This window comes from Elaeis guineensis, chromosome 7, assembly GCF_000442705.2.
Source record: "Elaeis guineensis isolate ETL-2024a chromosome 7, EG11, whole genome shotgun sequence".
Lineage (NCBI taxonomy): Eukaryota > Viridiplantae > Streptophyta > Magnoliopsida > Arecales > Arecaceae > Elaeis > Elaeis guineensis.
Window position 1 is genome coordinate 4597111 of NC_025999.2, and position 21900 is coordinate 4619010.

Consider the following 21900-nt stretch of genomic DNA (forward strand, 5'->3'; position numbering starts at 1 on the left):
TTACACCAGGGATTTGAGACACTCTCTGATCTGTTGTCCATTTTTCACTTGCTGGCTGTCTGCTTGTGGTCAATCGTTCCTTTATGTTCCAGGCCTTGCTCTTTTGAGTGCTTGGTTGGTCTTCTTGACCATTTGCTTCTAAAATTCTTAAAATGATGAAAGTCAGATGATGCAGGTTTTACAGCCCTCCTATGCACCCGCGCGCGCACACAGAGGGTGCATGCATGCACACATGTATGTATACACATAAAATTGTGGTTAGGCTGAGCCTTTTAAATCTAAATATAGCTACCTTGGTAGGTGGCTGAGGCCGAGATGAACAGAGATCTCGGTTGATCTCAGCCATGAATTGGTGAGTAGGAAAACTTGGAGAAAACCATGTGAGGTATCCAGCTCTTGGCTCATGAGGTAAATTCACATTGAAAACTATGGTGAAGTGTTGAATTCAAAATCTATTAGCTAATAAATTATATTTAATCAAATAAGAGATGACTAAAAAATATTGGCTGATTGTCATGGTGGTCTCAAGAATAAAAGGACTACAGGAGAATGGGGGTGGCAATTGGGTCCGGTCAGGCAAGATGCCGGTTGGATCAAATACATGATTGATAAAAAATCTATTAATCTGAATCCAACCTGTTTATTGAACATGTCAAACATCTAGATCCAAACATGATATTTTATTAAATAGATAATCTGGCTTGATCTATAATGAGCTGAAATAAATTAAACGGGTCAAATTGGTTAGATGGTCAGACATTTTCACCCCTACATTAGAACTGTAGTTTAAGCATCAGTTGCAGTTAGCTGAAGCTGCCTTTACATTTAGTAAATGCATGTGTTTGATGATCATTCATTTGATTAGTTGATTTGATGCTTGGAATTGCCAAATTGCAAAGCAAAAGAAATTAAAAGTGGCAAATCTAAGCATCATTAAGTCATGGTTACATCCGCATAAAGCCTAAGAACCAGCACTAAAGCCTACTTAAGTTGCTCAGAGCCACCATCAATTGATGGCCAACACAATTATATCAAGATGAGCGAGTGGTTATCTTTCTTTGTGAACTAAAGTATGCTTGTAAGACGTGGTTCTCATGTTTTACTTTTGTCATTCTCAGCAATAGTTTTAAATTTGCATGGCAGCATCCATGGTCGCCCTCATGATCTGGTTTGAGTAGAGGCATGGAAATTTGTGGTTCAAACATTAAGGAATTGGACAATAGGAGAAGAAAAGATGCAAGGAAGACTGTTGGCAATTGTGACTGGGTTTTTCTCAATCAAAGGTTGTCTTCGAGTTACTCTAATAAGTGGTGTTGGCCTTTCATTGTTTGGGATATGAGTCAGACTTCATTGGGTTAATTATTCTTAAATTTTTAATAGTCTCAATCTTATGCACTGAACAGGTGCTACAATCAAGTATTTAGTATTACTGTTAGCTTGAGTTGCATTGCATTCCTTGAGAGCAAGACTCAACTTTGCATTGCATCAAACTATAGGTTATTTCCTTCGGTCAAGATTAGACTTTCTCCTGGAGTTTCCTAGGTGGATATCAATTGAAACTGAGACAAAATATTAAGACATTTTCTTAACTTCACCTAGCTCAGCTTCAAAAATTCTATGATGCTTATTATATTAAGTGGACTTACATATTAATCTAAATATCAAGAGACTTGATCTAGCCATTCTTAATGATTTTGAACTATCTTTTTGTATTTTTATTTATTTATTTTTGTATTAAGCTTTGTTTTTATGCCCATTACTTTTATAATTCGCAAGGCAAGCTACTGTAGAAAGTAGTGAAAGTCACTAATCGGCTTAAAAGCAACATTTCATAACATTATTATCCACTCACCAGTTGGGGCCAAAACTGTTCAAGAAGACTATAATAGTTATCATCTGTGATATATAATAAGAGTAAAATAATTACTTGTTATTGCTATTACAATGACTAGCATATGCTTTTGATAGTGGCTACAATGATTTCATTGTGATAAGCATCTTCTTTTCAAATGATTAGTTACATGCTAATGGCAAGAAAAATTATGCAATAAAATTGATGAGTATGCTGTGTACAACAGTTATTATGTACACTTTGAATAAGGGTGCAAAAGATTTTTCAGTTGTTTCAGCTGAATGAAGAAAGTGAAAGTAAATTCGATCTCATCGATATTTCGAGTTCCATGGACTTTTGTCACAATTCTCTAGTCCTAAGCTACCCTTTTTTTTTTCTCTTTTTTTTTTTTTTCTTTTTTGATCTCAAAATGGCTACAAGGCCAAGGCTACATGCTTACATTCTTACATGGTAAACCCCCATACATAATTAGTAAAAATATCTATATGCTCGCTAGTTACACGATTATTCAAAACCCAATTACCTCCAAAAGATATGGCTTGATGCGCCGCCCGGTCAGCTACTTTACTTCCTTTCCTTTATATATGTTGCAGTTTTGGATCTTCAGAAGGCTCCTTCAGGAGTTGTTGCTATCATAGTCTTGCAATTCCCAACGTAGTAATCTTAAGAGCTTGAAATCATCATAGTTCACTTGAAGTTGCCCAAGGAATCATTCATAGCACTGTTTACCTTTTGATGAGAGGCATGGCATGTTAGTTCCTAGGCTTCTTTTAGGTGTGTCACAAGCCATACCACACAGTAATGATGAATATATTTTCACAATTAAGTACAAACATGTGGATCTTATCAGATGTGTTGTTAGACAATGGAGTCCATGCATTGCATTGGCTTTATGAGGCAAGCGAGATAATGCACACATGTTGGATTAGGCTGATGTTTATCATCAAAATTATTGCATGCACTCCTACCACATGCCCATGTACGCTATCTGCCGACATCACACAGAAAAACTCGACACGTTTGCGGCACCATGAAGCTGATATCGATGTATGAGCTTTTTCTTTCAATCTCTTCATGTTTGATCATCAGTATGAAAAGCATCATGATTATAGTATTTTTTGTAGGTCTTGTGTTAAAAGCATTTTTCTCCAATTTATTTTTCTTTGGTACACATTCTTAGTTCAGATTTGTCATGTTCTCCCATGTGAGTAAATGACAATTTGAAATGGTAGATAGCTGCTAGGACTGCAAATCATTAACTCAGTGAAAAGAATACTGCTGGTTAGGTGTAGGAAGGAAAAGAAGCAGCTTAAGACATGGCTAATGAAGCTTGTGCATTCAGTGATTGGAAATCTCTACTTTGCAGTTTTGAGTAAAGATGGAAGTATAACCTCCATTGTTCACTATAAAGGAGAAATTAAACTTACTTTCTATACATACATCTATACTTTGCAGTTTTGAGTAACGATGGAAGTATAACCTTTTGTTCACTATAGAAGAGAAATTTAACTTACTTTCTAGATTTTGTTTTACTCCTTTTATTCAAGTGATGAAAGATATCCAGTTAGAGCTATTTCAGGTACCCCATGCCAATTATTCGAGCATTTCAAAAGCTACTGTGAGATTGTCCATAGGAATTCCATAGACACAGCGGTGTCATTAATATTGGAGAAGACCCAAGTGTTACTTCCACCACTTACAGAGAGTTATAGCTGGTGATTTGTGGGCATGACGTTACTTCAACTACAATGAACAGTGCCTTTCAAGTGGATGGGATCCTAGTCCACAAGGAATGCAAAGAGAAGAACAAAAATTATGAAAGGCAGGGTAACATGAGAGAGACACAAGGAGGTGGCTCTATTTTTTCAAGGCAATACAAGGACAGGCAGATGGAATCAATCATCAATTACTATGAATGGAAACTGAAGGAGGGAAGAAGGCACATGGATTGCTTACGGTTGATGATAATGTCCACAGTGTTACAACTGTTTGTGTGGTTATTGTTGGTACTATTTATGAATAGGTTCTCAAATTCTAAGTTCATAAATATTTTTGATGGAGGTGGATCACAAGCAACATGTGAATCCATAGGCTCATTCAAAACTTTTAAAGTACAATGTGGAATTGTGATTTAATACTCCGAAAGAGGATATATATTTAGTCCTATATCGATTGTATGCTGGAAAGACCTTCGATACTTATACAAGAACAAAAAATTCAATACTTTTTAGTCAGTCTTTTTGAATGAAATATGGTTATTATAAATAGTATGAGAGTGAACTTGGTGTATGGTCCATATCAACTAGGAGGCACTATATCATAGGTCCTTTTGAGGTCGACCATTGGATAAAATACTAGGTTGTTACAAATAGTATCAAAGTAAATTTAGCCCATGGTCCATGTCAATTAGGAGGCACCATATCATTAGGTCCTTTTTAGATTGACCATTGGATGAAATACTGGGTTGTTACAAATAGTATCAAAATGAACCTGGCCCATGGTCCATGTCAACTATTAGACACTATATTATAGGTCATTTTGAGGTTAATCATGGTATCTATGATTAGATTTCGACTAGATTTACTCTTAGACCAGCAAAGATGCTAGCTATGCATGGATCTATGAGGGCATATATTTAGTTCTACATCAGTTGTTTATTAGGAAAATCTTAGATATTATACAGGATTAAGGAATCAAAATGAAGCCTTCTAATTAATCTTTTTGGATGAAATTATAGATTATTGCAAATATATTATATGAGGACGCGTAGGTGCATGTTTAGTCCCATGTTAGTTATATGCTCGGAAGATTTTGGACACTTACATAGGACAAAAAATCTAAATAATACTTTTTGATTAGCTTTTTTGATTGAGGTCCTACTGTCCTAGATTGTTGTAAATGGTATTAGAGTAGACTCAATCATGCTCTATGTGGAATAATGGATACTACAACAAAGATCCGTTTTGAGCTAACTATAGATGGATCATGGTATGATTGTAAATTGGATTGGATTAAATTTCGACCCTTAGTCTAGTGTTAAACTTAAATCAGGATATACGTGAGAATCATGCTAGCATATATTTAATTCATTTGGTTGTACGTTGAGAAGATCATGGATATATATATATAGAGCAATAAATTAAAGGAATTACTTCTAGAACCTTGGTGGATGAGGTCCTAGATTGTTATAGGAAGTCCGGAAGAAATTATTAGAGGCATCTCACTAAATATATGCAGGGAAATGGGCACATAAATCAAGTCAGGTGGGCGAGAAAGGGTTGAGATAACCTGGTTTGAAAAAGACACTGTTTAAAGAACAATTGATTCATAGATCCAATTACCAACAAAATGAATACATGGCACTTATTGGTTACAAAAGTAGACTCATGGTTTTGACTCATGAATCTTGAGTTAAATGTACTGCCAATATCTTAAAATTTATATGGTAACATAAATGCCATGCGAATGATACATGTAAAACCTCTATACATTTTTAGTGAGGAGCACTCAATTTACATGCACATGCGGATTAACACCAAAACTTAGTGCCTTTTTTTTCCCCTCTTGAAATGAGGTCCTCGGTAACAAGACATTTTTACTCTATATTTTATGCTTGAATATGTCCATGTAGAATTGCTCCTTTCTACATTTCATGGTAGTCATTACTTGAAAAACAGGCCTAAATAGATTTTCATTTGACTTGCTAAAAATGATAAATATATACATTCTTTTACCACTTGAAGATCTCTCTTTTCTTGGTTCTCTCTGTGGAAGTCTGGAGAGGTAATATTGTCTCAAAATATCCTTATCAGCCAGTCAAATAAGTAAAGAACAAAGAAGATGAGGTTAGAACCTAAACATAATATCGAGGGGTAATAAATTCTGGAAATATTGTATGAGAAACAAATGGATTATATGCAAAAAAAAGCCCCATCTATTTTTGTTTCTGCATTCAAATTTTGAGGAAGAACATATCAGCATAGAAACATGCGCATACTTCAGCAGGGTTCTGAGTGCCTTTTATTAGGTTTAGATAGATAAATATGTGCAAATTATACTGTGTTTTACTATATTATATTGTATTATATATCAGTTAATGAGTATTTCTTGTGGAAGAACAGACTGCCGCATAAACATAACAATATACTTGACCATGTATTAGTCATTAAGCATCTAACATTATTGTATATGACCAATATGGCTCTGTAAAATCTTAGCATTAACTTTCACCCATTATCTATAATCTAGTTGTTGCTGGATCATCAAAGAGACTATAGAACCTCAACTATATCTTAATCTGCAAGCATCATGGATTATTGACTATCTCGATGAAAGATAATACCAACCGATTTTATCGATGCGATGGTCGGGGCTCTGCCGCCAACACGGCAGCCGGGAACCTTGACCCTAGCGTTAATTCCATGCACAAGGTACCTCATCATGCTGCCAAGTAGCATAACAATAACCCTCACCTTCTCGGAAGTGCGAGCTCACCTTGATCTCTGTAAGAACCTTGCACATGATACAAGATGCAAATGCAATTACATGCAAACTTGGTTGTGAAATTCTTGTGGTCCTACTTTGTGATTATTTCGAGGCCATGGGAAGATTTGAGGACTTGTTGTTGCACTTGCTTGCCATAAGCATGAATCTATGGTGATATATGTAGGTAGGGTGGAGATGACACAAAATTTTATGTGTGTTCTGAAATGTGCCATGCTCCAATCCTTTTATTCTGTAGAGGTGAAGACAGGAGGTATCTATCCTACTCCATAGTCTGTACTAGATATTTATAGTGGTAGTACTGAAGAGAATGTTGGGGCTTTGTGGAATATCAAAAATGGTATACATGCATCTTGACATATAAAACAAATCCATGGACATGGATAAGATATACTGACCTCAAACATATCTGTTCATGTCTTTCTCCCTATATTATAATTACCACAGTTGCTACTAGATCACGAAGATAATCTCCATGGTTGACAGAGAATATTTACTGAAAACAAGATATAACAGCATAACCTGCATAATTTGAAGCCCAAGAAAATATAAGAATGGCATTGTGTACATGAGAATAAATAAATAAATGAAGAGATCATTCTTATGTAGTTATGCATACCTCTTTGAATTTGATTTTTTTCGCAGTTGATGAGAGTAAGCAGACGTGGAATGAGCGTCTCAGGAGAACAATTTTGCGATCTTCTGTTGGTGAGTGAGTGAGTGAAGCTGCAAGATGATCTGATGAAGAGTCAAACCCACGATTTCTATTTTGTCCACAAACAAGCCATGCACTCTATCCTACAAACAAAAATTACTCCCTTCTCCAAACTGAATCCCTGAGAAAGAGGGAAGGAAGGGAGGTGGGGAGAGGTTTGCCTTTACCTATTCACCTACCTTCCCATAATTTCAAGATACTCCAAGTCAGACTCATTTGTCCATACACTTCCTACAATCTGAAGCGACCTTTCCTGTACAGTAAACATCCATTCCCATCTCTCTCTCTCTCTCTCTCTTCCTCCCCATTTACCCATCCATATACCTATCTATGAATAGTTGAGAATGTTCTTTATATTTTTAGGGTCTATCTAGTATCAATATCTATTGATCTATTTGTATTTCTTCTTATCTATAAAATTACATGCCAAAGAAGCTCTAAAACATGTATATAGCGACCCATTCATCGTCAAACCCCACAAAAAATCCTATAAAGAAAAAAGAACAAGAAGTATCATACCTACTTATTCTTTCTATCTATATTTCTACCTGTACTAAACTGTGATATGAGAGATTTTCACCGTATCTTCTGACAGGCGTTCGATGACCAGATCATGCTGGCAGCTTCAACCTCTCACACCAACAAAGCAAATTTAAGCAGACGATCTAAAGGAAGCGATTGACAGGTCTATCAAATTGGTTAACAAACGGGCAGAGAGGGGATCAGAGAAGAATGGTGGGTGCGTTCTCAGTTTGTAATCATCATATAATTTAATGGGAGGGTGGGAGAGGGAGGAGATCTCTCTCTCCAACACGAGTCATGCATGGTGTGGTGGTTGCTAGGGAGGCCCCTCACCCATCCATCCCCACCATCCCTCGTGACAGTGCTTTAGCTTCCCCACCCTCTCCCTCGTGACACTGCTTTAGCTTCAGCCACCCTCTCTCCATCTCTTTATAAATGCACCTCATCACCATTCCTCCCTACTTGCACCACAGAATGTTTTTAATGGTGGGCTTTGGTCCCTAGCTACACCGAACGACAGTGACCCTGCTCTCTCTCTCTCTCTCTCTCTCTCTCTCGGGGAGGATAAGCTGGGATTAATCCTTGACCTTTTTGGCTGGATGGAAGTTATCTTTTAATTGAAGAAGCTGGCTAAAATGACATTTTTTGCCTTTTTTCATAAATTTTTGTTTCTGCTTTTACTGTTGTTGTCGTTGCTGCTACTGTTGTGCTACCCTTATTGTTATAATTAATGTTTAATTACTAGGCCTGAAGTGTTCTATCAATTAAGAAGGCCCCTGGCCTAGCTTACTATTAGCTCCAACTCAAGCAGCCCCATGAGCGTGCTTGCCTTGTGTTACAAATGCCCCCAGCAGCACTCCATCTGCAGTAACTCGAAAATGGTGATACAAATATCACAACAATGCAAGTCCCTGAATAACAATAGACTACCAACAGTTTAGACCAAGACCCTCATCAGTAGGAGGCTTGTACAGCACAAATTCTAAATTGCCTTTTGTTTGTTCTTCTCTGAGTACCCTTCATCTCCACGTCCATCTGAACCTCATGTATATGCTGGATTTCAGTACTAACAATAACAACAAAAACAAGCAGTAGCAATGGTAGTAGTAGTTCTAGTAGTATATCACCAAGATCATATGGGCGCCTCTTGTACCAACCAATTTGACTTCAAATTATTATGAATCCACCTTTAATTTACTATGTGGCTTCCGTTTATTGCTAACATACAATTAATGGGGTCCGTAACATACCTTGATGGCCCCCCCCTTGGCACAACCTTTAGTTTGCCAAAAGACAAGGGCACATGCACTGCCAATTAGACTTTTATAATGATTCTGTAATGAAAAATTTTACAGTGTGCAGCCCTATTATCGAAAAAGATGCTCTCTATCATAGCATACCACATGGCATGAGAGGGGCTGGAATGGTTGTTACTTTTTGGTGCATTATATTGCAAAACCTTCCATGAAACTTGCTAACCTATAAATTCTGCCAATCTCCTTGTGCCATGTGCCATGTCAGTGATAGAGAGGTTCTTTATTGTTATAGAATGTTGCCTTGATCTCTTTGCAACATAATTATTGACAAGGCCAATTTCAATTGCTTAGCTGACATTAGTGGTATTTGAAATGTAGAAGGATGCATATGTTTCATCAGCGTCTACTCACCTCAGTTATTCGGGAGTATATATGCAATGTACACAAAGTGCTTCACAAAATTTTTGGAAAGCATCACAAGATTTTTGCTAACATGAAAGTGATGTATAATCAACCATTATAGGCAAACCAACAGCACACTTTTCGCTGATAGATGTTGTTTGTGCTGATGGATGTAACGTTTTGTGGCTACGTATTGTTTTAGAAGATCTATGGGTCATACACTGCAAGAATGGTCTGGGGACTGCTCTTTTGTGTAATTTAATTGATGATAAAAATGTGGTACTCATTTGGGTGGGAATGTAGTTGGTTTTTTACAAGGGCTGTGCAATGGCTGTTTGGTGTTCTACAAGACAACCGATAAGGGTTGCTCAAAATGCTATAGATTCAAAAGAACGTTATCTTGATCACATTTCTAAGAAGCAAAGACTATGAAGTCAGTGATGGTGAACATTGACCCCGTACGGTATAGCCAACTGGAGTTTATGAAGTGGTTGGTACCCTTCTATTCTTCATAGGAGGCTATGTGCTTGAGAATTGTAGAACTGTGTGCCTAGCTATGGAAAGGCCTTTGTATTCGGCTTTTGTGCTTGATGTAGGACAGGAGGATTTGAAATAAATTACTGTTCTTGTTGCTGCTGCTATTGCTTTGGTTGTTGTACCTCTCTTGCTGCTCATGTTAAACATAAAACCATTCCTCAACCCTAAGTTATTAAGTTAATGCAGCTATGGAGCTTGGACTGCCATGGACCATGATTTTGCCTCCTTTGTGGTAACTTTCTCCAACAACCGCATCTAACTATGCTCAAATATACTACCACTTCGATACATCTCTTTCTCCAATTTTTTTTTCCCCCAACTTGGATGGCTTTTCTTTTTATTTTACAACTTTTGGGATGCAAGTGTGAGGAGTGATTATTGGTTGGATCAGATCCACTGCTCAGTTCGTGAACCAATTCAACCATGAAACAGCATGCATAAAGTTGGATGAAATGGCCGAAAAGCATCCAATACACACATGGTTGTACGTGTTACATTACGGTTGGACCTGTCCTCTAGCTTAGCGGTAGATCTGATCCAATCAATAATTTGTAGGGTGAGGGTCTATATGTTTAAAAAATTTCTCTCAGACACATTTTATTTGCAATAAGGAAGCTATACATAGCCCTATGTGTTTAATATATTGTGCATAACTTGGTGCCCCTGGTGGAGAGGGCATTGAGGGCTTGTCTTTTGTCTTGGGTGGTTCTCATGTCATGGGTGTCATGCGGTTGACAACCATCAGACACGGGGACAAAGGCCTTAAGGGGACCACGACTTTTCCCATTTGATTAATAGGTACAAGCACATGGCTGCCCTTCTCTGGTGTAGCCCAAGGCGTCGTGCTTGTCTTCCATTCAAGGTTGGTGGGAGGGAGTGATCGCTAAGTTGTCGATCGAGGTTTTGTAGGCTTCGCCTCTTCCACCCCTCTGCCTGTCCAAAGCTTAGAAGAGGGCCCCACCATCTTTTAACTTTGTTAGATTAAGGGTGGTGGGCATTCATTGGGTGCCCACCCACATTATTTCTAGCTAATAAATTAGTATTAAGAAATGGCCCATGTGGAGGACAAATTATTCTCCACGTTAGTCGTATATGCTGCCAATCACAACCACTCATTTCTATAAATTTATTTTGAGACCTGTAGATACTTGAAGCTTGAAGGTCATATTATGAAACTCATAATACGGTAATATTAGCTAATGAAAGTTATGAACTTGAATGTAGATTATATAAAACTCTAATATTTTCAATACGATAGAAATGTTGCCATATATATTGGTGTTCAACCATAAGAGCAAAATTAAAAGATAAATAAATATTATAAGAAAAATTATATTGTTATATATATGATATTAAAGGAGGGGCATTTTCTATGACATAACTTGCAAAAGAAAGCACACAATTTTCAAATTATTTAAAGCAGAATGGTTGAATTAACGTAAGTGTTCAACCATTAGAAGCATATCTATGTTAGCATTTGATGAACCAAAAGGGATCACTACAATGATTTGAGATCGCTGATAATTCGAATCCTAGGATAATCTAATCCTTAGAGATCTAAAATCACTATATTTGGTAGGCCATGGTCGAGCAATTAAAAATCTCTGGATTTCTACAAGCAACCTATTTGGTATTCAATGAGAATCTAAGATTATGGACTATATAATACCAAAAATCACCCTTTATATATTCTAAAAAATATATTTATTAATCATATAAATATATTATAATAAAATGATAATATGTTCAATAAAAATATATTTATGGATCCTATAAATTAATAATCCTATAAAAATATGTTAATTGTTATTATAAAATTAATATTTTTATTTATACTTATAAAATATTATTTGTAATACTAATATTTATTTTAGAAAAATAAAACAAATAGAGGTAATATATTAAATAATTTTAATATATTTCTACTATAACTTAAAAAATTATCATTGAATAATAATAATATGATCAATAATATATTATAAATATGATATATATAATATCGATATGATATAATTATATATATATAATATAATATAGATATAGTACATCAACAATATATTCAAATGCCAATTTTTTTTGGATTGGTGGGTATTTTTATCCTCAAATTTCAGTCCAAGGTCACTACTTTGGGCTGACCTCAAAGATGGATATCTTATCATTGGGTTAGGAATTTATTTAAGGATTTGGGATCACCATCACGTAGAATCATCATAGTGTAATCAAATATGATGATCTCATCATTTCTACCTACATCATCATTGATCTTGAGATAATCGCCTCATACCAAATATCTAAAACTTTCTCATTGTCTTGAAAGATGAAAGTAAAATCAATCAGAATGAGAGAAAGTTTTGTATAACAAAAGATGGAAAAAAACATGGAATATACTATATCGTAAATATCATGGGCAACAAACATGTCTCTTACACATAATTTTAACAAGACAATCTTGGTTGGCACTTGTACTTGATTGAAACCTATATTTTATCACAAGGAGTAAGGCTTCTTGCTTTGCTTAACTAGAATCTTACACATAAAATGAATGCGGAAAGAATAAATAGTTGTTAACAATTGACCCCAATGAAAAGTAATTGCTCTTTTGTCCTTTTTTTTTTGACATATATGAATTTTTATAGATAAATATGAGATTCATTTCTCCAATCATCCTTATTCATTTAATTAGACTGTTGCAATAAGGTTGGACATTTCATTTGTTGGAACTTTCCCATTCATTTCATTGATTTGACATGTTTTGAAGATATTCTATTAGTCACCATATTAATTGTTATCTTGTCTTGCTTTCCATCATGTGACACATTTGAAAGAAACGATTGACAATTAATTGTTGTTCTAGAAATCTTATTTTAGATACTAATAAATAATAGATAATGCCTAATCTTCATAAATAAGAATCTGTATGCCAATGAAAGATAAAGATCTATGGGAACTAAAAAATATCTATTGAGAAGTTATTCCCTTTATATGTTTTTCTGGTTGTAATTATTATAAATTTCAGTTGTAATTATCATATATAGCAATTTCATTAAAGACCCCAATTGATTATTTTCATTATATGGTTTTCATGATTATTTATATATGCAATGCCCAACCATGGAGGGAATCTAAGATGGCAAGAGAAGTGTGACATCTTTTTGTTTCAATTGTTCATCTAATTTATAGATTCTATTCTATCATGTTCAAACATATATATGGAAGCCAACCAACTAGCAAATTTGTTGGCTGATAGTAAAATAACCAATGAAAGCACATGGATATACACAACTTGCTTATCAAGGGGCACAAATTAATTGGGGACAAATAAGTTAGCTCAATGTACAGAGATGTTTGTCCAATGTTTTACCATTATGTAGGTAATAGACTTTAGACTTTAAAATGTTAATCTACATTTGGAGTCTGGTTGGGGTTTAGGAATATATTCATTCTCTCATTTGACCTCTCAAAACATGCATGATAAATGAATGTGGACAAACTTATATATTATCACTTGATCCAACACCACTAGATCATAGATCTAGATTTTGGGGCTACTTTGTTACTACTATTATATGAATAATCAAAGCCTAGAATGAAAAATCCACTGAGCGAACTTATGCAAGTGAATCTTAGATGGCTGGATGGGCTTGGACAGTGGCTTATCAATATTATGGTAGGATTCAAAACATTGTTTGTCATGAAACTAGATGCTAGGGATCGGAGCCCATGCCCTTCTAGGTTAATTTCAATACTAGTAGCTCTCTCATTGATTTGATAAATAACCAATGCTATGAAGCATTATCTATGGGCTTGTAATTCCTCATACCCTACCGACACTTAGAAAGTTTATTTATCTGCAATTGCCTCTAAGTCAACCTATCATGCAAGAACAACAAGCAAGGGCAGTTAAAAAGTGAGAAAGAGCACATAAGAGAGTTTGAGTGAGTCGAATAATTCTCTTGCTCTTTGCTTGGGTCATTGTTTGGGTACTTCGGCCAGATGAGGCCTTCCCCATTTTTATATGCACTACAAGGTACAATGAATAGTTTAGATTATGTACAAAAGTCAAAAATCTATCAGTTTGGAGTACTCTGGATCATTCTTTAGAACTTTTTTAAATAATTGGATTTTTAGAGCATTGTCCATTAAATTAGATTCATAACTAGTTAAATCAATATGCATGTATCTTCATGTGATAGGTAATATATTAGGTTGAATTTAGTAGGCTCTAATTTAAAAAAAAAATTGACATTGATCCAGACTAACCTCATTTTTCTATTTCGAGCGCTACCAATTGAACAAAGGATTGGATTGTAGAGAAAAGAGAATTGATTTCCTGTTTTATGATTATGATGCCATTTGATAATCTTTTCTATTATATTATGATAAGAACTGCTATAGGTTGCCTATTCACAAAGTTGTAAAGCTCTTAGCAAGATGCTCATAAAAAATATAAGCATTGACTGTTTTAGTTTAATCTACGGAGACTCCATTTTTCCACTTCTAAAGCAACTTCCATATTTTTCTAAATATGCATCACATAGTCTAAGAATCAATTTTTTTTTAAAAAAATCTATCATATATATGTTAGATATATTCTGAAGTCATATAATTAATATTTATTTCTAACTAAGTGATGAAATCATAACCACCCATGCTTTACACCATATGCATTACACGTACCCACCTTATTGAAATAATCACTAGTCTCACTATAGTAAAAGAGAATTTTTGCGATAGAATTATTCGTGACATAAATATTTTCGTTACCACTAATTGTATTTATGATGAAAAAAATGATCGTAAATAATTAAATATGTATGATGAAAATAATTTTTCAATCCAAGTAGTTGCCTATCAGCGACGAAAAATTATTCTGTCGTAAATATATATTATTTATGATAAATATTTTTATCATAAATAATATATCATTTATTTTAATTTTAAATTTTTAAATATTCATGATGAAAATATTTTTATCGTAAATAATTTAAGTATTTATAATGAAAAATATTTTTTCATCAGAAATAAGATTATTTCCAATGCAAAAATTATCGTTGTCAATTTTAAAAAAAAATAAAAAAATTTAAAAATTATAGATTATTTATGATGAAAATATTAAGTCATAAATAACTAAGTATCTGAGATGAAAAAAAAATTCATTGTAAATACTTGATTATTTACGATAAAAATATTTTCATCATAAATAGCAAAAAAAATCAAAAATTACTAATTATTTGTGACAAAATTTTTCATCATAAATAAAAAATTTTTATGATAAAAAAATTCATCATAAATACTTGATTATTTACGATAAAAATATTTTCATCGTAAATAGTTAAAAAAATAAAAAATTAAAAATTACTCATTATTTATAATAAAAAAATTTTATCATAAATAAAAACTTTTTACGATGAAAAAAAAATTATCATAAATACTTTATTATTTACAATGAAAATATTTTTATCGTAAATAGTTAAAAAATAAAAAATTAAAAATTACCCATTATTTGGGATGAAAATTTTTTATCATAAATAAAAGCTTTTTATGATGAAAAAAATTCTCATTGTAAATATTTGATTATTTATGATAAAAATATTTTTATCGTCAATAGTTAAAAAAATAAAAAATTTAAAAAAATCAAAAATTATTCATTATTTGTGATAAAATTTTTTATCATAAATAAATAATTTTTATAATAAAAAAATATTCATCATAAATATTTGATTATTTATAATAAAAATATTTTTGTCATCAATATTTAAAAAAATTAGTAATTTAAAAAAAAATCAAAAGTTGCTTATTATTTGCAACAAAAATTATCCATCATAAATAATTGAGTATTTATGATGAAAATTTTATTTTCATCGTAAATAATTTTATTTATGATGAAAATATTTTCATCACTAATATGTAAAAAATAAAAATTTTAAAAAAATCTTAAAATTTAAATTTCTGATTTTGTGTAAGGCTACTACATCTATTTTTTGTAGCAGCTGTATACATCTTTTGTCCTTTTATAGGGTAAAGAAGTAAATGTGAGTTACGATTCAAATCAAATTTTTTGTATGAAAAAATCATATGAAAGTGGATGATATTTGCAGATTAGAATGAATAGATCTTTTTGAATAAAATGAGCTATATGTTTATTTTCGATGTAAAATTCATCTGTTCATCACTGTTACTAGTGATATCAATGGATCTTTCTGACGGAGTGTTTGCCTTAAGCTATATGAAAGGAGCCCCCTTTTATATAGAAACCATATAGTTAAGCAGTGCATTCTAACATGACTTCTACGATCTCGAAAGGTACCACACTTCTCGCATCGATCGATGCTCAAACATATCTCTGTAAGAGTTTCAATTATGAAAAGATAAATAATATAAGTACTCATCTTCCTAGCAATGTAAAACATAAATATGAGTTTGTGCTTTATAATACAACTTGCACTACCTGTAGGTCTGCTTTGATTTTGGTTAATTGCTAGATCTTTGATGCTCACATAATTTCTCTTGAATTTCTCAAGCTCGATCCTCACATATATGCAATATATGAGCTTTTGGACCTCTAACTTCCTGTCCCTATCCTATCATCCAAATCTCAATCTTGATGAATTTTTCTAGCGATCTCAGAATTATTGTGATATTCTCGTACTCCAACTTCCGAAATGAAGACTCCAAGAACAAAATGGGCTCCTTAAAGATCAAAAACCTCAAAGCTATTAATCTCCCATAGTGCCCATTCTATTGCAGAAGCCGAAGAGCTGTTCTTATAATAATTATTAGCGACATAAATTAAATTTTTTTTGTTAAATTTTTTGGATGAAAAATATTTTTGATAGAAAAAATTTAAAATTATTTTTTTATGAAATTATTATTGAGAATAGTTTTTTAGACTGAAAAAAATTAGAGGAAAATTTTTTTTTAATAATTAGCAATGTAAACTAAATTTTTATCGTAAATAGTTTTTAAATTTTTTAAAAAATTTTATTTACGATGTAAATTTATTTTTCATCGACAATCATATTTTAAAAATATTATTTTAATCAATTTTTGTAAAAAAAATTATTAATGAAAAAAATTATTAGCGACTAAAAAATATTTGTGGATAAAACCATTTTAAAAATAAATTTTTTCTTTATTTTTTGAAGAAAAAATTGTTAGAGGAAAAAAAATTTTGGCAGTATTTATTAGCAACGAAAATTATTTTTTCATCGCTAATATCCTTATTAATGATGAATATTTTGATTTTCATCGTCAATAATTTATTTCATAAATTTTTTGGGCAAAATTTTTTTAGAAAAAAAATTTTTAGTGAAAATATTTTTGATGAAAATTAATTTCCATCGCGAATAAGGGTATTAGTGATGAAAATTTTCATCACTAATAGTTTTTTATTTAATAAACGTCAAGTCGACATCACTTCCACCGTCGGCAACCGCGAAACCCTCCTCTCCCTCTCTCTACGAGCTCTCCCCCCCCCCTTTTTTCCCGTGAAACCCTCCTCTACCCCCGCTCCCTCCGAGCCCTCCCCGCTCTCCCTCTCCCTCTCCGGCTCCGCCGTCACTTCCACCGATTGTCACAAACGACGCCTCTCCGGCCCCACCGTCTCTTCCCCCTTAGGTACGATCTGCCATCGCTTTTGTTTTTTGGCTGATCAAGCCACCGGCGAGCAACGTCCGGTGCCATAGCATGGAGCCATCGGTGGGGGGGGGAGGGGGTCCGATCATAGGGAAGGGGGTGCCGTGGGGTGTGAAGGAGCGATGCCGTAGGGGGTGGGCGAGGGTTGGGGGTGGGTCGCTGGGTTCCATCAGGTGACGATGGGATGCGGGTGCAGGAGCTGGAGGTTGGGGAGACGGCGGTGGGGGTTGGGGGGACAGCGGCGGCTCGAAGGAGTTTTGGATGCCATGGGATTGGGGGGACGGCAGTGCAGGGGTTCGTGGGGCCTGGTGGCCAAAGGGCGGAGGGGGTTGTGGGGGGCCGAGGGGCTGGAGGGTAGAGGGGCTTTCGTGGGGTGGCGGTGGGAGGCATGGGGGCTGAGGGGCCGGAGGGCAGAGGGGGTGGCACGATGAGCGGGGCGAGGCTGTGGGTGGCACGTCGAAGGGGGGTGGCTGTGGGTCGGCTGCTGGTGGAGGAACGTCGATCGAGGCGAGGAGAGAGGAAGAGAAGGGAGAAACGAGGAAAAAAAATAAAAAAATAATAAAATATTAATCAAATATTTTATTATTTGATTAATAATGAAATATTTTTTCTTGTTATAATTTAATACATATTTTTTTTGCTTGTTATAATTTAATGCATATATTTTTATAATTTAATGCATATAAAATATTGTGATTATGATTTAATGTTTTAACTAGGATTAGCCGAATCCTTCAGTGAATTTTCAATGCATATGAACTGTCCGATCTAGGATCTGGTTCAGATCTAGATCATAATCCAAATTGGATCGAGGTCGAGATCCAGATCGAGGTCAGAATTCGGATCGAGATCTCGATCCAGATTGGGATCTGGATAGAGATCTGATCAGGATCTGAGTTGGAATCTGGGTCAGATCCGGCACCATGGGAGCAAGGGTTGCAGGGGTCGAGTCCAGGCAGCATGGGGTGGGTGACGACGACGTCGCCGTGGAAGCGGGGGCCGAGTTCAGGTGGCGCAGGGTGGGTGACGACGCCGGTGCCGCGGGAGCGGGGGTCACGGGGGCCGAGTCTGGACAGCGTGGGGTGGGTGACGATGACGGCGATGGCACTGCGGGGGGTGGGTCAGGCTGCGGGTGGATGATGTTTAGAGAAAAAATAATTTTTAAGAAAAAAAATTTAGGATAAAATATATTTAGGGAAAAAATAATTGTAAAAAAAAATTATTTAGAAAAAAATTATTTAAAAAAAAAATTTATATAAAAAATATTTAAAAAAATAAAAAATTATTTATTATATATATAAAAGTTAAAATGTGGATTGGGTCGAGATCGGGAAGAGGGGGGTTAATCGACCCAAACCCAATTGGGTCGGCTCTAGGCCGGGCCAAATGTCTATCTGACCCCAACCCGATGGCCAAACGGGCTCTATTTTTTTGGCTAGAGCCCGGCTTGAATGGTTTGGGGCCGAGTCCGAAGCCCAGCCTGATGGGCCTTGGGCCGGCCCGATGGGTCTCATGGGAAGGGGGTCGGGGGGCGACTGGGGGCGACACGGGCGTGGAGAGGGGGCCGTGGGCAGTCGGAGGCGATGCGGGAGGTGGGTCACGAGGGATAGGTGACGGCGGCAGCACCGCGGGAGTGGGGGTCGCGAGGGCTAAGTCCGGGCGGTGCGAAGTGGGTGACGGCACCGGTGCCGTGGAAGCGAGGGCCGTGGGCAATCGAGTCTGGAGCTCGTTTAGGAAAAAAATATTGAGAAAAAAATATTTTTAGATAAAAAATATTTTAAAAAAATAAAAAATTATTTATTATTTTTAGATAAAAAAATATTTTTGAAAAAAATAAAAAATCATCTGGCCCTCGAGATTGGGTTTCGTGCTATTATTTTACGTTAATATTATTTTACATGCTTAATTACTTATAGTTTATTTTATATTTATTGCTTAAATTTTTTAATATTACTGCTGAAATTTATAAATTTTTTATTATTCCTCTAGCATAAATACACATTGCTTTTGCTTATTATAATTTAATTATTTTGTATGCTATTTTGTATGCTTTTGCTTATTATAATTAAATATAAAAATATATCTATTTTAGAGAAAACTCTACTGAAATTTTTGATGAAAAAATTTCAATACAAAGTTACTCTTTTTTGATAAATTAAAAATCTATCTTTGAATGTATGTTCAGAGATGGTAGTTAAATTACATTGAGCCGTATATTTCTATTCAAGAGTTGGTCTTGACCGAGATCGACTTTTGGATATTTCATTTTTGAGCTTTTTGAAAAAATAATAATCTTATTATTGTTAATAGTTGATATTTTATTTTATTATATGGTACTCAGCAATTATCTGTCCACTGTCCTTCGGGTATATGGTGGATAGAGTGCGTAGGCATCATATTCATGTCGTATACTTGGAGAACCATGGAGAGGTGTTATCAAAATTTTTATAATAATAAAATAAAATATAGACTAATAATAATAATAAGATTATTATTTTTCTGAAAGGGATAGGGCCACACCTGTTAGTAATGATTTGAAATGGACAGAATCATGTATTTTTACTTCATTAAATTGATGGAAAGAAAATTTTTATGTTACTATTCAGTCTGTGTTATTTAATGCATGCTGTTTTGTATAAAATGATCCGTGTTTGGATCCGAATTAGGATTTGGTTCGAAATCCGGATCGGGATTCGATCCGAAATCTGAGTCGGGATCTGGTTTGGATGAATACCATTGAAAATTTTTTTTGTTGTTAATGGTTTTTGTGTTTGTTGTTAGATGGATATTAACAAAAATTGGATAAATACTAGAGGTATTTTTTGGTCTAAATATCGAAAAGGTGTTCGAGGTTTTATTGAGTTTTTATGGCATAAGACTGACAGTGCTAGTCGGATAAAGTGTCAATGCAAGAGATGTGTCAATATGATATATCATCACATAACACTTATTAAGAAGCATCTGCTACGTTATGGTATGGATAAGAAGTATACTTGCTAGATATGGCATGGAAAGGTTGATCCGAATGAAGTTATGCGCGATGATGACGATACTAAAGATGATAGTGATGTTACTGAATCTGTCGAACATGATGGTATAGGCGAACTATTGGATGATTTACATCAAGATATTTGTTCAAATGTATGCATGAGTACTAGTGCATTTGAAGGCAATTCTGATCATGAACATAATATCCGACTTGAGGTAGAAGATGGAGACAAAAGTCATGTGACCAAAATTTGACATTGATTAAAGCAGCTCTTTCTGATGAAGAGAGACTTTCGAAATCATATTCTGAAGTAAAAATATACATGCAGAAATTGAGACTTGGCTATATTCTTATACATACCTATAAAAATGACTGTATATTATTTTATAAGGATAATAAACAAGCGACTGAATGTCTAAAATACAGTGAGCCTAGGTACAAAGTCGATAACAGAAAAGAAAAGAAGATACCTCAAAAGATTTTGAGGTATTTTTTATTATTTTTAAGACTTCAAAGGTTGTATATGTCCATAAAAATAGTTGAAGAAATAAGATGGCATCATGAGCAGCGGATTTCAGAGGAGAACATACTTTGCCACCCGGCTGACTCCGTAGTGTGGAAAGACTTCGATGCAAAGCATCCACACTTTGCGAGTGACCCGCACAATATCTGACTTAGTCTAGCGATAAATAGATTTATGTTGCATGCTTCGATTTTATGGACCATAAATAATTTTTCTACATATAAAAACTTATCTGGGTTGAGCAACAAAGGATATCTGGTATGTCCAATATGCAACAAGGATGCATCTTCTTTACATTTAAAGCATAGACGAAAAATATGCTTCATGGATCATTGACGATTTCTACCTAATAATCATTCTTGGAGGATCTGTTACAACCAATACTTTGATGGTAAGTCAGACCGACGTCTGCCACCTAAGGAGTTAAGTGGAGCAGAAGTTTTAGACAACTTGAAGTCATTGAAAACGTCCAATTTGAGAAAACATCAGATACTCACAAGTGGAAGTATACTAAAGCTGATCTAAATTGGATGAAGTGAAGCATTTTTTTCAAACTACCATATTGGAAGTAGCTACTACTTCGTCATAATCTGGATGTAATGCACATTGAGAAGAATATTTGTGATAATATCATCGGTACAGTATTAAATATTTCAAAAAAAATAAAAAATAGTACAAAAGCTCATCTTGATTTACAAAAAATAAAAATCTGATCGAAGTTGGATTTAGTTTGTCGAGGTGATAGATTTTTTATGCCACCTGCATGTTATTCACTGTTTGGTGAGGAAAAGAAGAGTTTTTGTGGATGGTTCAAAATCGTAAAGTATCCTGATGTATATGCTTCAAACATATTGTGGTGTGTTGGCAATAACGACGGTAATATCTTTGGTATGAAAAGTCATGACTCCTACGTGATGATGCAACGTTTGCTTCCTATGGTCATACGTGGCTATTTGGATGGTGATG

At 34.7% G+C, this 21900-nt stretch overlaps 1 long non-coding RNA gene across 3 annotated transcripts; it reads right to left on the bottom strand.

Moving 5' to 3' along the window:
* Nucleotides 1-2028: 2028 nt before the first annotated feature.
* On the bottom strand, nt 2029-7930 carry LOC105049210 (uncharacterized). 3 transcript variants are annotated; one of them, XR_012142830.1, is made up of 5 exons: nt 7651-7930; nt 6975-7081; nt 6754-6877; nt 6199-6364; nt 2029-2581 (listed from the first exon to the last, which is right to left on the bottom strand). It is a non-coding gene; the product is annotated as an uncharacterized lncRNA (long non-coding RNA). The 3 variants fall into 3 exon arrangements; XR_832770.4 differs by having other exon boundaries at nt 6975-7930; XR_012142831.1 differs by lacking the exon at nt 2029-2581 and adding an exon at nt 5271-5656 and having other exon boundaries at nt 6975-7930.
* Between the last annotated feature and the right edge of the window lie 13970 nt (nt 7931-21900).